The 18,603-nt window shown below is 31.0% G+C and overlaps 1 long non-coding RNA gene across 1 annotated transcript; it reads right to left on the bottom strand.

Moving 5' to 3' along the window:
* Positions 1-1,955: 1,955 nt before the first annotated feature.
* On the bottom strand, positions 1,956-5,062 carry LOC137824359 (uncharacterized). The gene is made up of 6 exons (XR_011083247.1): positions 4,924-5,062; positions 3,434-3,544; positions 3,238-3,347; positions 2,592-2,649; positions 2,244-2,285; positions 1,956-2,165 (listed from the first exon to the last, which is right to left on the bottom strand). It is a non-coding gene; the product is annotated as an uncharacterized lncRNA (long non-coding RNA).
* Positions 5,063-18,603: the final 13,541 nt, after the last annotated feature.

Below are 18,603 nucleotides of genomic sequence, written 5' to 3'. Positions count from 1 at the left end.
TACACAATAATAAAATATTAAGAAGAAAAAAATTAATGTGGGTCACAAGGTGTGGTGTGTTGATCCACATTTTGGTTCGTGCAGGTTGTGGGTTATGTTAGGTGGACATGTGCAAGTTAACAGACTTCAACATTCAGTTGTCCCATGTTATTTTATAGCGGTCAACCTGCTTGGTTTACCCTACATTCTCTTTTGTACTTCATAGGTTAGAGTAAGTTTTAAGTGTTCATTATACCTTATGTATTTCACATTGCACTAATTTTGATTTACATGATTTAAACACTCAATGAAATTATGATATCTTTATTAGATATAAGTGTTTGTACTATATACATGTTATTACTAGTGTTCACATATCAATACATGTTAGTGATCTCAACTGGTTTTATATCATAATTATCATTCATGATCATTTTATTAACATTTAACTTATCCCAACGTATCATATTCATCTATCCTAAATGAGACATTGTCCATAACTACTATTTATCGTCATATTTCTGACCCATGACCCAACCTCTTAATCCTTGTGTGACCTAAAAGAAACGACTTAGATCATATACGACCTATCAATGTACTAGAATTAACCCATCCAAAACGAGATATTCTTCACGACCATTGTTCATTGTTAGATTTCTGACCCATGACCTACCAATGCACCTAATTCAACCCACAAAAAATGAGGCATTATCACTCATGACCGAAACCACCTTGATCAATGTGCCACCTAAAACCAACAACTTAGATCAAATTTGGCCTTATCAATGTTAAACCCACCTGAAACAAGGCATTGTCCATAATCAATGTTCATCATCAAATTCTTGATCTATGACTCAAACCCTTTATCAATGAGTCACTCAAGAGCAACTACTTGGAACAAATTTAGCCTTATCAACACACCTAAGTCAACTTATCTCAAACATGGCAGTATCTATACCATTATTCATTGTTAGATTTCTAACCCACAACCTAAACCATTTATTTATGAGTTGTCTAAAGCGATAACTTTGATGAAAGTTGGTCCTATCATTGCATCAGATCCAAAACACTCCAAACGAGGTATTGTTCACCATATCCTCTATATATAGATTCATTTGTTGGATTTTACAAAATATGTTATGATGAACCGAGAATAATTCGTAGTTCTCTTTGCCTTCACTTTTCAACTTTGTTCAGTTTCAATTATGTAAAAACATTATTGTGGAAGCGACATGAACATAAGCCTACCTTAATTGATACAATGGTAAGGGCAATATATTTTTCTTTACTTAACTTTTTTTTAACATCACAACATATGCTTGGCTAATTGTGCACAACTGTAAGACCCTGGAATCAATGTTGTCTCTTCGTAACACTACAAGAAAAAGTGTTTTTAGAAACTAAAGTTTTGGTTTCTAAAATGATAAAATTAGTCACCAACTTAATTAGAGACTAATTTAGAAACTAATAGCTTTAAGTGGCTAAAATCATGGTCGTTAATTTTAGATACCAATTTAGAGTCTAATTTAGAAACCAATTTAGAGTCTAATTTAGAAACCAATTTAGTTACCATTAAATAAAAACCAATTTAGTGACCAAATATGTAGAAATTAATTTAGTAACCAAATATATAGAAACTAATTTAGTAACCAAATATATAGAAACTAATTTAGTGACCAATTATATAGAAACCAAATTAACAACCAATTTCATTGAAACCAATTTAGTGACCAAAATATATAGAAACTCATTTAGTGACCAAATATATAAATACAAACAAAATGGTCACTATATTGGTCTCTAAATAATATAATTTATTATAAAATATTATTTTATTTATTTTGTTTTGTTTTGTTTTGTTTTATTTTATTTTATTTTATTTATTTATTTATTTTATTTTTTATCAAGTGTAAAAATATATTTATTTGAAATATTTTAAGATCTCCTGCTGCTTCTAAAATAGTTCAATATAAGTATTTCAATCACAATACCACTAATTTGGACATATTTTTTATTTTATTTGAATACCCATCAAGGAAGAATCTCATCTCTATACAGTTGCTCTGAAGGCTCATTTGATCTATTTGGAACATCTAGACATGTGGTAAAAAGCTTTTATCTATTTTTTGTGTGAACTTTATTCCATGAAGAAGCTTTTGATGCTAGCTATAACAATAATCATCTACCTGTCAAAAAATATAAAATAAAATTTATTAGAAAAATTGAAATTTAAAAATATATATAGAATATTGTAACAAAATTACCTTATAAGGACTGAGTGATTGACTGGGTAGTTGTGTGTCATCCTAAAAAAATTAACAAATCTTGAAAATCATGACAGACTGAGCACCACCACAACAATAGCTTTATACCACTAAGTGAGATTAACTATACATATCACATAATGCTTTGAACTTAATAAAAGTAGAAAACGATGTCAATCAGTATACGTACGACTAAAATCAACACAAAAGATGAATGTGGAAACATAACACTCTTTCATTTTGTATACACAAGTGTTAAAAATCAAGTTACCATGAGTAAACAAATTAGGAGTTAGTAAAAATGAAAAGCGATCTTCGGAAAAATAAAAATGTAAACAAATCCCTTACCTTGAGACATTTTTCTTTTAAGCATCGATAGTTGACCAAGAATCTTTTTGTTAGGACCCTGCAGAAACAACAAATACTTATTGTCAACTATCATATCTCTAAATGGAAATACTAGAACAAATTAAAAGTGAGACTCGGAGAAAATGATTATCTCCTATTGGCCTCCAGAAAAAATACCCTTATTTGTATAAAAAAGTAATAGTCTTCCCCGATAGGCACATCAACTACAAATGCACATAAATATCAGAACAACAAGAACCAAACTATCATGTTAAGAAATTAATATAATTTGCAAGAGATGCATTACTTTAACTCTTAAGGAACAGGCTAGCCACAATGCAAGTGTGAAATGATTTAAAAGCATTTAAAAAATACCAAATCTACGTACAATCCTACATACAACAAATTTAAAAAGCAAAGTTTTAAGTTTGAAAATCCAACTAAACTAAGTTCATCTAAGAATTCCATTCTTATGTAAAAATAATGATTTGAAGTAAACTTAATAAATTATATTGAACAAGTTCCTAACTCGTCACTTATTATTAGGGTGTATGAAATTATCTCTAACTCTGCAACTGATTGTAAATATTCTAAAAAGGCTACAGTAGTATCAGTAATGGAAGTCAAACAAATATACTCTAGATACCTTGTCTAATCAAGACTGAGGCAGTTCTTTGCAGCAGTTAAATCTCTTTTTTTCCAAATGCAATTTCCTAAACATAGCCAAACATCGGCAAGAGATGGATTTAACTTAACCTGGTCCATGTAAAAGTCGATTACAATCATTTAAACATCAAGAAAAAGACACTAAATCAAAGAACCTAAAATTCAATCTTGCTTACTGCTTTTGATAGATGATCCTCAGCTTCTTTCCTATAGTCAGGAAATACATCCAACATCTTCCCTCTAAAGATATTCAAATGTTGCACGTTGTGTAGGTGATTTTCTTTGTTCTGGCACATGCAACAAATTTTATTAACAAACTTTATCAGAAATAAGCAGAAGCATTGTTCAAAGTGGAAGATGTCATCTTATCTTCTAAGTAACTGAGTCTGAGACACACAAAAAATGAAAAATAATATGAAAACAATTATGCAATCTTCAATATGAACAATATAACAGTTTTTTGTAAACATATTGTTTCATATAATATAAAGCATCACAACATTACCAACACTTACAGAGAAATATGCGAGGAACAAAAAGGACCTACAAATGTTCTTTTATTTATTTGGAGAAAAAACGTATGACAGAGTATGTAGAGAGATTCTATGGACAGTATAACAAAAGAAAGACATTAAGTCAAGACTGCTCACATTTAAGCCAATCAAAGATATGTATGTGATGGAGTTACAACTAGTGTAAAAGGTGAAAGTACAGAAGATTTGCCTATAACCATAGTGTGTGCCAACAACCTACTTTGAGCCCTTATCTTTTCATCTTGGCTTGGGGCAAGCACAGTACATATTCAAGAGTTAGTGACACGGTGCATGCTTTTTGAAGTCTACCATGATAAAGTCTTAGTGGGAGAGTTGGGACAAGAAACAAATGGAATGTTAGAGATATGCAAATTGGAGACAAGCCTTGACTGGAAAGATATGGATTTGTCTAAGTACAAGTATGACAAAGTATAAGGAATTTATCAAGAGACACAACACAATAACTCTAGTTTGGAGGTAAATGTTGAAAACAGAGTACCAGGAGTAGCATAGTTTAAGTACCTTCAGTCCATCCAACAAAATATCATAGGGACAGAGAGTAACCTCTAGAGTAAGCCGCTAAATAGTCTACTTGTACATCCTTGGCCATCATTGCAGATTTGGAGGTAATTAATTTTCAATTATCATTCTCGATTCTCAAAATCTTTTATTATAGTAAAAACAGGATCATAGTAATTCTAATACGAAAAGAAATGAATCAGAATAAATGGCAGAATTATTTAATACTAAGATTAATGTTGAAGCATGCCAACTATGGACTTTATATAGTTCCTATTTTGTTCTTTATCAACTCTTTCACATTCTTTGCTTTGGATCATTGTTTTATCTGGCATCTTTAGAACTGGAACCTCGAAATTGAGTACCGACATGCTACCAAACTCGTGCAAACAGATTCGTATGTGCCAACTTTTGGAGGTTTTTGTAAGAAACAAATAATAGAAACAGTTCTTCATTGACAAACACTCAACTAGCAATTAATTGATGAAATACAACATAAGAACAAAATCTAGGGTTCTAAAATAGGGAAAATACACAATGAGTAAAGTTGCGTTCGATGAGCAAACACAAAAATAAAAGCAAAGGAGAATAATGGAGCACGAATCGAAACTTACGATGATAAGCTTGAAGAGGTTAGTCTCCTTCGGAGCATAGAAGCGTCTTGGTGTAGAGTGCATTATCGTTGCCGTAGTGGTCACCGTTGCAATGCGTTTGCAGAGTACGTTTGTGCAGAGTGCATTTGTTTTAAGAGTGAGAGATTAACAGAAAAGATTAAAGAGAGATAGATAAATTTTGAAATTAAACCTGTAAACTATTTGCTCATATTTGAAAAAATTAAATAAGTTTTTGAAAAATATGCATCTTTATTTAAATTAATTTATTAAATTTTTAATTTAAATAATATTTTGAATTTATTATTAATTTTAATTTTATATTTAAATAAAATTAAAAAATTAAAATACTATTTCAAATGTAATTTTTAAATTGATATTAATTATTTTAATATTATACTAAAATTAATAAATTAGTTAATTTATTTATATCAATTTAAAATATTTTATAAATTAAAAATTAAAAATTAATTTTATAAAATTTAATTACTCCAAAATTGGTATCTAAATTTAAATAATAGTGACTAAAAATTTAAGTATCTAATTATATGATAATTAGAAACTAAAAAATTATTTTCTAATTTTATTATTTTTAGAGACCAAAAATTAGTTTCTAAAATAAATTAAAAGTGACTAAAAAAATGTTTTCAATTACATTTTAACAAGTGACTAAAAATAGTTTCTATAAAATTTTTATTTTTATTTTTATTATTAGCTACCAAAAGTATAGTATCTAATTATATTATAATTTTTTTATTAATAATAGATACCATTTTAATAATCAATAATTTTTAGTTTATAAAATGATATCTAAATTAGTTACTATAAAAACTATTTTTTCTTTATTTTTAAATTAGTTACCATTCAATATTTTCTTGTAGTGTAATGTCAAAACACACTCTTTAGTAGTTCCCATACTACAACAAGCTGGATTTGTTTAAATCAAACAACTTACGCATCTAAAGGTGAATATGGTTTAGTATGGAGGTGTAGGCCTAAGACTTTTTAAAAATAGGAGACTTTTTTTATCAAGATCAAACAAGTTGAAGTATTGAAAATGTTTTGATGATGAACCTTGATGTCATTGAATTAGATTACATTCATTAATTATGTATGTGTACATGTAGGAAATGTATAAGTTTAAATTCAAGAAAGTAAAACATATACAGCCTCAAGTGATTTATGAAAATGTTTTTAAAATCTTTCATGAACATTTTAACTGATTATCAAAGTGATTAATTGACTTTCACTAGTAATAATCAATTAAGTTTTGTTTAGAAAATTTTATTTTAAAATCCATGTTTCACATTTAATTGATTAGCAAACGAAATGATAGATTATGCTTTTGCATTTAATCGATTATCATTTGATATAATCAATTATGTTTAAAATATTTCATTTTGATTTGCTACACCTTGCACATTTAATTGATTACGTCAAAATAGTAAAATCATGTTTGCACATTTAGTCCATTATGAAGGTAAATAATCAATTATTCTAATAGAGTTGAACAAAATAAGAATAAAATAATTGGTTATCACTTAACATAATTAGTTAAATCAAAACTAAAATGTCTTCATAAATTGTTTTAAGATTATCTTTGCACAAAAAATATTTTAAAATTCTCATACACTTTGAGATATTTATAAACATGGTCAAGAAAAACTCTAAGAACATCATTTTATGAGAATTCATTCAAAAACACTTGTAAAGGTTATGTACTTAATATTTTGTTTAGTCTTGAGTGATTTCTTTCAAGTTTTTGTTATTGATTTATATTTAACCCCATATTGGTGTGTTTAAAAAATGTTTCTACAAAATATTTGTGATAGCACTTAATGGTTGTTTAAGAGATTGATAGTTGCATTATTGATTCAAATGAATCTAAAAGATAATGTACAATTCATTATCCATTTTATCCTTCTAACCCTATTTTGTTTACAAGACTCACACATTCCATCTTTCCAACGAGGAATGCACTATAACATTAGAAGATGTTGGACTTCAACGGAGATAGAGTACTAAACTTTAAAAACATGTCTCAAAATTATCTAAATGGGTACATAACAATGATAAATAATGTGATTAGGTAGTAGTCACACACAAAAAAAATCTCAAATTCTTCTACAATTTTCTTCAATATTATGTTTGGTTATAATTTTCATCACAAAACTCCTTTTATTCTAGTTTTATAGGCTTTTTAATCAAGGTTTGTAGAGATCAACACCACCCAAGTCTACAGGATGAAAAATTGTGGATGTCGGGTACCATGTTAATTTGTTTTGCAGTTGTAGAATGTCATCAATTTGGCAATGTCAAGTTATAGTTCGATATATTATAAGAATTTCCTTCCTAACTTAACAATTTAGAGAAAATCAACAAAATTGACATAAGGATCAATGTGTGGAACAATAAACGTGGACTAACATTGATCGATAATCCAAGGATTGTTGTTCCATATACATGAATACATGGAATATATAATTAATTACATTTATTTCTTGTACATTCCACAACTACTTGAGCATCCAAGAAACCAACATCATAACCTCACCACCCATATTTGAAATTGGTACCTTGTTCATTCAATCTAATCCAGTGCCTTAAGAGCATTGGCTATGGATGACAATTTGTTTGTGTTAAATTATAATGATTTGATGTTAAAATTTATTTGCCAATAGATGTTAAAACATTGATTTCAACTCATGCTTACATGCAATCCTTTTACTCAAGAAATTTTAATAATCAAGCTGGTAATTCTACTACTCTCTTTCCAAACTACGGTGTATACCAATAATATAAGCATAAAAAATCCATATCAAGTTTTTCATACTGGTGTCCAACAACTACGATGTCCTTGAATAACAACTTGTTAGAGCAAAAAATGCAACAGTCAAAAAAGGGAATGCAATGACTACTATTTAAAAGCCTATAAGAAGACATGTTTAAAAGAGAAGTGATAAGCATAATTTTATTCACACTTAATAACTTTAATCATAGATGTCTTGGACTAAAATAATGAATAAATCAAATGTTTTAATTGAGATTCATCAAATTTGGTTTATTTTGGTTTGAGTTGCTATCTCTGCTAATTTTGTGTCTTTAGCTAGAGTAGACGGTATGACTTGACGATTACAAGAAGTAAACAATTTGACTAGACAATATGAATGAAGTGTCTACCATTGTGAATGAGCCAAATAACATCTGAATCAAAGTGAAAAATGAAATCTAAGTTGAAGAATTAGAGAACAAAATTTACAATATCTCAGAAACAGAAGCGAAATCATCCACGAAGATTCGAAGAAACAAAGTTCTAAATTAAATAGGAAAAAAAATCTGAGAATTCTGGAAATTTGGAAATTTAGAAATTGTGAACAAAATTTGAACTAAAATATTTTCCCGAAATCCTTGGAGCAAAAAAGGCTTGACAACAGCGTTCGAAAATAGAGCATTAGGAATTTATAATTTTTATTTATTTTCTTCTTTTTAATTTTTTCAATTTGCCTCCGTATGGAAGGTTAAAATCCTTATCGTTAATTCTCTTGTAATTTCATAAATAATTCTAAGGTATGTGTAATTAAAGTTTGGTTCTTCAATATCTGATTATGCTAAAATGTCTAGTTTTTTTCTAAGTTCCATTACTATTTTGGGAATTGTTTTTGAACGCATGTTGATAATTCAACTTTTTATTTAATTAAACACTTGTTTAGTTTTCTGAACAATCTCTTGGGCTCATGATTCAAGAAGTAAAAGATTAAAAACCTTATAGGTAGACGCATCGAGACGAGTAATGTAATGAATAAATTAATGGAAGATCTTAATGGACAACCTGCTTTATTTTACTATTTAATATTATTTACTTTATTTTTCTACACAAAAAGCTCAACCCCTGTTTACTTTATTATTAGTGCTAACTTTTATTACTTGCAGATGGATTCTTAATATTTATTTACTTTTATTAAATTTTATTAAAAACCAGTGATTTTTTTATTACTCAAACTTGTTAGAATAGGTGGCCTAAAACAATAAGATTTTCATATACTGTACTGAAAATTGAATAAAATTAACTACTTGATTATAAAAAGAATAGAAAGCATATATTCATAATAAAAATTAGTTGTAACAAAAATTCAACCAATTGATTTAAATGCAAAACACTGTAAAGCAACATATAAAACAAATATAAGAGTAAGAGAGAAAGAGATTACACATGAGATTTATACAAGTTCACTCTTACACCAAGAGGTACATCCAGTCCTCAGCAAACCGCTGAGAATTCACTAAAACAAACACACAAGGTTTACAAAAACAGTCAAGAGTGTTGATCTTGAACCCTACAAGAACACAAAACACTCTTAACCACACACGAAATTCAGAAACCATATCTGAATCTGTTTAAACCAAAATACAGTAAAAAGAATAAAGTTTGACTACACCTCGATTATTACAAATGAAGCACACAAAAAATGTAAACTCATAAACCTTTTTTACAGAACAAGTGTGATCCAAGAAGCAAACCCGATCTTTAAGAATGATTTTAAGACTTTCTATTTTTCTCTCTTATGAAAATTGTTGTTTGAAATGATCATATTACATCCTTATACAAGGTAATAATGTTTGTAAAAATAGTTTGATCATTTAATGAAAATATTTTTATTAATTAAAAACAGATTGGTTAATATAACATAATTCTATTAAACACATTTAATTGATTTTTGAAATAACTGACTATTTTCTATTACCAAATGAAATCAACAGATTTTAAACCAGTTCTTTTATCGAAATAACTGATTGATTTCACTTTAAAAAATTTAAAAATAGAAAACAAAACATTTTTAAATCCTTAAAAACTTTAAGTATTTTCAATCGGTTGATACAATAAATCAATACGTTAAAAATGCTTACTATAGTCAACAGACTTGAATAGAAGCAATTTCAACTGATTAATGCATGAATAAATAGGTTAAAAAAATACATAGATTTAGAGAACAAAACTTTTCCTGGAGATTTCTTTTCAAGTAACTTGGATCATAATGTAATGCAAACTTATACATCAAAATCTACCTAACCAAACACACACATAACTTCAAGTCATCAAGATAGATTGGATTCACCGACACTTCATGGTCAACAAAACTTTGTATCTGTGTTGAGCCAGGAGTGGTTAGTGTTAAGAATACTCATTGTTAGTCAAGAGTAGCTTGATCAAAGTGTACTCACACTAGTGCAAAAAAGCCCATTTATGATAGCTAATATACACTGGTTTCATTGTCAAACGTTGTCCATCAAAACACGGTGTCATTTTTTAAATTAAAACGAAGGTATAGACGACGTTCCTTGTAAAACCGTTGTATATTTCAATTACTGAGCAAATAGATGGTGGTTGTTGGGTGGAACTGTCATCTATCAGTGTAAAATATACATCGATTTTACGAAAAGTGATGTATATTGCAATGTGTTTAGGTATAGATGGTGGTTTTATCAAAGAAAAGTCGTATATACCTCCGTTATTTAACCTAATTCAAAGTTGACCACTTATGCTTTCGTTATTTTCATTTTTGTTTCGTCTACTTCGCACTCATTGGCTTCGTTCTCTTCAACTCATTCTCTTTGTAAGTTCTTCCTCCACCCTCATTGCTCTTTCTTCCATTCAGTCTATTGCTTTAGGTTATTGTCTGTGTTTTTCCATCACCACTGTGTGTTTCGTCGCTGCCACCACTGTGTTTGTCGTTTTGCTCTTCTTTGTTTTGTTGTCACCGTTATTGCCCTCCACCACCGCCACAGTTGCAGGTTGGTGCAATTTTTAAATTTTAAATTTTATTTTTTAGTATTCATGATAATTTATATATGTTAGTATTTATTATAATTTTTTAGGCAATTATTATTAGTTTATATTATGTTACTTGTAGTTATTATTAATTTATAATTTGTTAATTTATATTATGTTAATTGTTAGAATAGAATTATTAATTAGTTAGGTTGTAATTAGAATAATATTATTTTATAAATAATTTAATGGTTTATAATTAATATTCTTTATTGAATTGTATGTATGATTAAATTTTTTAATTTTATATTGCATGTATATTTATAATTCTTACGTGTTAGTATTGAGTCTGAGGGTGTTCGACCCTCGACAATTGTTGTCCGTATGAGAGACTCTTAGTTTTCCGTTTGAGATTTAATACATGTATTTATCTACTACTCCTCCAATTGTAATTTTTTTTAAACATTTTTAAAAAAGCAGAGGAGGTTGTAATGACAGTAATTGTATTGAGTCTTGCATTGTCTATGTCTAGGTGGACAATTTGATAAGAGCAAACACTCTTTATTAGTTCATTAGTACGAAACTTGTAATTTATATGTCATATATTTTACGTAATTTTGGTTCATAGTATTCCGTTTTGTTTTTCAGGTACATATTTGATTGTGGAGATTTTGTGTCACTATTTTCATTTTGTTTCACCTTAAGACCAATGCAAAATGCTGCCGAAATTTTATTAAATATAAGGAATGTTGATTAAAATTATGTACAATTGAATTATAATAAAAGTGAATCTTCTCGAAAGAGGTAGGTTCATACTTTTAATAAAAAAGTGATATTTTACAAGCATTAGTAAACACCTCAATGACCATTACAGAAGATAATGGATCGAGATTGGATTAACTCAATTCATATAAGCGATGAGTACGAAAAAGGAGTAGAAGAATTTATACAATTTGCACAATGTGGCGCCAATAGTAGTGGTGATGATGGAGTAAAGTTTAGGTGTTCGTGCGTTAATTGTTTGAACGGGAGTAGATTGAATGTTGAATTAGGGAGCACCTTCTATGTCAAGGGTTTCTACGATTTTATACAACCTAGACATGGCATGGTGAATTATTAAATTTACCAAGTGTGTCTGTATCCCAAGAATATGTTCGGGCCACCATGGATGATGCAATACATGATGATCAACTGGAGGACATGATTCGTGATGTTGAAGCTGAGTCTTTTGCAGAAGCGCATGGATATGGAAGTATGTCAAGCGATGTGGAGACTCTATTGTATCCTGGATCAACTAACTTCACACGATTGTCGGCGGTGTTAAGATTGATGAATTTGAAGGTAATAAATGGATGCACTGATAAAAGTTTCACATAATTGCTTCAGTTTTTGAAGGAGATGATTCCAAAGGGAAATACTCTACCTAATCATAATTATGAGGCCAAAAAGATTCTTTGTCCGATGGGTATGGAGTATAAAAATATATGTGCATGTCTTAATGATTATATATTATACACGAAAATTTTTGAATTTTTGAAAAAATGTCTGAGGTATGGGTTATCACGTTATTAGTTGAAACAAAAAAGACGATGATACTATTGAGGAGATGGAAAAGCATGGACCTTCAATGAAGGTTGTGTGGTATCTTTCTATCATTCCAAGGATGAAACGTTTGTTTGCAAACCCAAATGATTATAAGAATCTTAGATGGCATGTAGATGAGAGGAAATGTGATGGCATGTACCACCATCCAGTTGATTCTATTCAATGGAAGAAATTTGATTACGAGTTCCCGAGTTTGGTAAAGAGTCAATAAATATCCGACTTGGTTTAGCTATAGACGAAATTAATCTGTTTGGTAATATGGGTATGAATCACAGTTCATGGCCTGTTTTACTAGTTATTTACAACTTACCTCCTAGATTGTGCATGAAGCGAAAATACATTATGTTGTTCCGGTCTAAGACAACTAGAAAATGACAGATATTTATCTAAGTCCCCTAACTAAAGATTTAAAGTTAATGTGGGATCAGGGTGTTGAAGTATTTGATGGATTTGCTAATGAAACTTTCAAGATGAATGCCATGTTATTTTGTACCATCAATGACTTTCTGACATATGGTAACATATCAGGGTATAGTGTTAAGGGTCATAAAGCATGTCCAATATGCGAAGAAGACATCACTTCTCAACAATTAAAACAAGGAAGGAAGATAATATATCTTCAGCATCAGAGGTTTCTTAGAAGTTATCATCCTTACAGAAGGTTGAAAAAAACCTTTAATGGACATCAAGAGACTAATTGATGCAAAACTAGCTTGTTTTGGCTTCTTTTTTTGTGTAGTTTTTGTGTAGCTTGTTTTGGCTTCTAAGATATAGAGGCTTAGAAGAGGTGTGGCCAACTTCTAAGAAGATTCAAACAAAATACTAATAGAAGTGCAAACTTGAGAGTGAGAATTTGAAGACAAATGAGCTAGCAACTTGGGCAGCATTTCATTATCAATTCAAATCTAATTTACATGGGGGCTAGCACTTGTATTTATAGTGCTATGGGCAGCCAAGGTGCAAACATTAACCCTAAAAACTCTCCACTCATAAAAGGACAAGTGACTCTCTCTAATTGGAGCAAATCCTCTCAAATTAGAGGTTGAAAAGTGTCCTCCAAGGTCAAATATCAACCTACAGTAAACATCAAAGAAAAGTGAGATAGGAAAATTAAAATAACTGTATTTAAAGGAAACAATAAGGAAAGAAGGCCCTCTTTATTTTCATAAAAGTTTTTTTTGGAAGAAATAGTGCCCTTTCCAAAAATATTTTTGTTCACTTTGTGTTGTTCATTGCCCAAGCTAGGCAACAACATCACAAAGTTTTGTTTTTCTGATTGTTGAAAAGAAGAGTAAGTGATGGAAGAGGGCCAAGCACAAACCCAAAGGAAAGCCAAACATCAAGACATATTGGGCAAACTACAAGGGCCATGGCTAAGAGGCTTGATGAGGATTGGAACATTGCTACTGATGGCAGAGAAACTTACCTCTACATGTTCCAAGAAGTTCAAAATCAAGCGTAACATAGTCTTTAAATTCTTGTCAAAGTAGCATAGGATTTTCCTTTGTAAAATTGTTTAAATTGTAATTAGGTTGAATTTTTGCTTCTAAAAACCAACCTAAGTTAGATTAGGGTTTCTAGAAACACCTAATCTAACTAAGGCCGGTCATTTAGACCTAATGGCATCACATGAGACACACCTTGTTACACTTGCCATGTGAGCTACCATTAGGCGCCAACTTTCATTTCATTAGGATTTGAATTTCCTACCAATTTGTCTCTTCATTTCCGGTCTTCCTTGGCTATAAAAGGAGGAGCCTACCTCATGTTTTCACAAGATTAATATATGAGTGAATTGCTTCCAAAATTGTGCTAATATCACTCTTTGCCCAAAACCTCTAGGTTAGGCTTTTGATCTTCCTAAACCGTCACCTTCCAAGTAGAGTTGGTCTCACCACTCTCAAATCCTACCTATCATGCACCTTCAAGGTCACCACCACTCCTAGGAGGATCTTGTTCCCCCTTCAATCCATGGAGCTTCCACAAACCATCACCAAAACCGAAAAGAGGAGGACACAAATCCATCATTTGGTATCATGAGCTATGGTTCTACAAGAGCTAAGTGTCTTCTTTCATTTTTATGTTTGTGTTCTTCTTATTTCCTTGTTGTTCTTCACTTCTTAATGATGTCTTGCTGTTTTTTGCATTTTAATTTGATTTAGGTGTTGTTTGAAGAAATTCAATCGGTGCAATGTGTTCAAATTGTTCTTGAGCTTCTAATTTTCACATTTGTGTAGAAATCTATATAGAATTGTGTTGCTGTTTTGTTTTTAGGTTGTTTGAGTCTTGTTTGCAATTCTATTCGGTTCATTATATGTGTCTTGAGTCATTTTAATTTCTGAATCCTATTATGTTTTGTCTAAGTCATGTTTCTCCTAATTTGTTATCAAATCCATGTAGTGCTGATTTTGTTGATAATTTTGGTTTCTTGATTTGATTTGAGTCCAGATTTATATTTTTGTATTTGTTGATCCTTTGGTGCATTTTTCTTTAAGTTTGAGTTCATATTTGTATGTTAGATCCATACAAATTCATATACATCTACTCCATTGTGTTTTTGAAGTTTCTTATTCTGTTTTTAAATTCCAGAATTAGGATTACTCTGTTTTTCAAATTCTGTGCTGGCTGTTTTTTGTTATGAATTTTAAATACGTTGGAGAAAAATTCTGAAAATCTGGATTTATACAGTTTGATGTGTTAGAAAATCAAGAAAAAAATAATCAGATGAAAAGACAAAATAGAGAAAAAATGATAAATAAAATAAAAAAAGAGTGCATCCTGGCGCCAAGATATACGGTAGTTGGACAGTGATTTTGAAAAATTTATCACAATTATTTGGTGCATGTTTTTGGTGTGATTCCAGCGCCAAAGGTTTTCTAAGACATTGAATCGTTTGTGGTTAAAATTTCAGAAGCAAATTCAAAATAGCCAGCTCAGCATAAATATTTTAAGTCACGCTTTGTGAACCTGAATTTTCCAGTAGTGCTGTTTTGGTTTTTCTAATCAATTCTAGTGCCTTTCTTTAGGTTCCTTTTGTGTGCTATCCTTTGTTGAGTGCCTATTTTTATTTGCTTGTCCAATATCATTCAAACTCTTTCTAAGTTGTGTCATATAAATCAAATTTATTTGCTGTAGTCCTGTTTTAAAATTTAATTTGTTTCTTGCTTTCATTTCTTGACCTCTAAATTGTTGGTGGATAAAATACAATTGGTGCTTGTTAAGTGGAATTGATTTTATGGTGAGTCTATCTCTACTTAGCAGGTACTGTTTTGGATATTTTAATTTTCTAATCATAAGAGGTTAAGGCAAGGAGCTGCAGCAAAAATACAAATACAAATACAAACACATACACTTTGGAGAACACAACAAAGAAGAGCAATTACAAGCCATGGAGTGCATAGTTTAGGAAATCTGAATTTTAATTTGTGTAATTCAATTTCTTTGTATTTCTTTGAGTTGTAATTACATTCAACCTTTGATTAATTAGTGGATTAATCACGTGTAGACGATGAGTGTGTCTTCAAAGGCTCCAAGTGTCTAGAAGCCTCACCTTAGGAATCGTCTAGCTTAAAGCTTTGTAGTTAGCAATCTTTAATTGTGCTTAGCTAATTGCTTTACGTTAATTACTTGTTTAGCATTGCTTATTTGCTTTGTTTGTTTAATTGCTTTGCATTGTTTTCCTTTGCATAAAATTTGACTTTTCATTCCTCATTGTGATCTAAGTAATTTACTTAGAAAAAGAATTGTGTGGAGTTTTTGAGGGATAGGTTTTGGCAAGGAAAGACTTGGTACTTAAGAAGTCCTAGTGACTCGCCTCTCTTTCCTGGAAAGCTACCTTCACTACTTTCCTTTTCTTTCTTGAAGTAAAATACTTTTAAACACAAATTTTTAGTCATGTCAACTCACTCTTCTAAATCTAATGAAAGTGATATAAAGTCCATTAAATCTCTTATAAAACAATTAGACAAGGACTTTCAATCACTCTCATATATAGACAATTGGAGCATGAGGCCCAAATCAAGGAGTTGAAAGTGGCTAAAGAAAAGGATGAAACTTCTCAAAAATCTAAAAAAATACGTTCTCATGCATCTAGTTCTCAAAATCATGATTCTTTTGGGGAGGAAAGTCTTAGGATAAATGAGTACTATCAACCCGCCCCCTAGGAGAACTAGAAGAGAACAAGAGAGCCCAAGAGAGGTTAGGGTAGAACTACCCCATTTCCATGGAAAAGAAAACGTAGAAGTCTATTTAGATTGGGAAATGAATATAGAACAATTATTTGCTTGCCATAGAGTAAGTGAAGAGAGAAAAGTACCCCTAGCCACTATTAGTTTCCAAGGGAATGCTATGTATTGGTGGACATCCATAGAAAGAGAGAGATGTCTTCATAGGGAACCTCCCATAGAATATTGGAATGATCTTAGGGGAGCCCTAAGACGCCGCCATATTCCCTCCTATTATAATAGGGAGTTGATGGACAAGCTCCAAAGACTCCAACAAAGAACAATGAGTGTAGAGGAGTAAAGATGGAACTCTATATGATGAGAGCCTCCATTAGGGAGAATGAGTCCACCACCATAGCTAGATTCTTAAGTGGGTTAAATCTTGAGATAAGAGATAGAGTTGAACTCTTACCTTATCAAGACTTGAATGATTTGGTTCAACTATGTATCAAAGTTGAACAACAAAATTTAAGGAAAACCTCAAGTCAAAAGGAAGGTTCCTACTCTAACTCCTATCCAAAGAGATTTTAAAAGGGAGGATAGTACATCCAAGGAAAAACCAAAAGAGACTCCCAAACCCATAGGCAAAGATATGCTCACTCCACCCATTCGCACTAGGGATGTTAAATGTTTTAAATGCTTTGGAAGAGGACATGTGCAAGCTCAATGTCCAAACCAAAGAACCTTGTTTTTGAAAGGAATAGATGAATATACTAGTTGTGAAGAAGAACCTAGTGAGAAAGAAGAAGGGGGAGAAGATGAGAGAGTGTATCCTTTAGAAGGGGGATTATTGATGATTAGAAGGACCCTCAGCAACCAAACTAGTGTGGCCATAGAAACACAAAGGGAGAACATCTTTCACACAAGATGCAAAGTTTTAGAAAACATATGTTCTCTCATTGTGGATAGTGGTTCATGTTGCAATTTTTCTAGGTTGGTTGAAAAGTTAAATCTACAAGTAGTCCCTCATCCTAAACCTTACAAGCTTCAATGGATAAATGAAGATGGGGAATTAACTGTAGATAAACAAGTGAAGGTCGAGTTTTCTATAGGTAACTACCAAGACAATGTTTTATGTGATGTAGTATCTATGGAAGCTTGCCACATCTTATTGAGTAGACCATGGCAATTTGATAAGAAAACCTTGCACAATGGTCTAACCAACGAGATTACCTTCACCCACAAGAAAAATAAGTTTGTACTTAATCCTTTACCACATTCCCAAGTGGTAAGAGATCAAATACAAATGAAATAAAAGAGGGATGAGGAAAAAAAAAACAAAAATAGAAAAAGATTAAGGATCAAAGGGCGTGGGAGAAGAGTGTTCCTTCCCACAAGGTCATTCAACAAGACAAAACAATTGAAAACACCTTTGAAAATATGCTTCTTGTTGAACAACCTAGCCTTATCTTTTGTAAAGGAACACTTACATGCACTGCCACAAATCATGAGACTATGATTCTACCTCCTCAAGTCAAAGATCTCTTAAATGAATTTGATGACATATCTCTAAAGAGGGACCCGTAGGACTTCCTCCTTTTAGAGGTATAGAATATCAAATTGATTTGATTTCAGGGGCAAGTCTACCAAATAGACCATCATATAGAACTAACCCCGAGGAAACAAAGGAAATAGAATCTCAAGTACAAGACTTGTTGGAGAAGGGTTGGGTGCAAAAGAGCCTAAGCCCTTGTGTTGTACCTGTCTTGTTGGTGCCCAAAAAGGATGGCAAATGGAGAATGTGCTGTGATTGTAGAGCCATCAACAACATCACCATCAAGTATAGGCATCTAATCCCAAGACTTGATGATATGCTTGATGAACTACATGGGTCAATCATATTTTCCAAAATTGATCTTAAAAGTGGATATCACCAAATTAGAATCAAGGAGGGTGATGAGTGGAAAACCGCTTTTAAAACCAAATTTGGACTATATGAATGGTTGGTGATGCCTTTTGGTCTCACTAACGCACCTAGTACATTCATGAGGCTCATGAATCATGTCTTGAGAGATTTTATAGGTAAATACGTAGTAGTTTATTTTGATGATATCTTAGTTTATAGTCAAAGTCTAGATGACCACCTAA

The sequence above is a fragment of the Phaseolus vulgaris genome, chromosome 8, assembly GCF_000499845.2.
Source record: "Phaseolus vulgaris cultivar G19833 chromosome 8, P. vulgaris v2.0, whole genome shotgun sequence".
NCBI lineage: Eukaryota > Viridiplantae > Streptophyta > Magnoliopsida > Fabales > Fabaceae > Phaseolus > Phaseolus vulgaris.
This window is presented reverse-complemented; position numbering and strand designations above follow the sequence as displayed.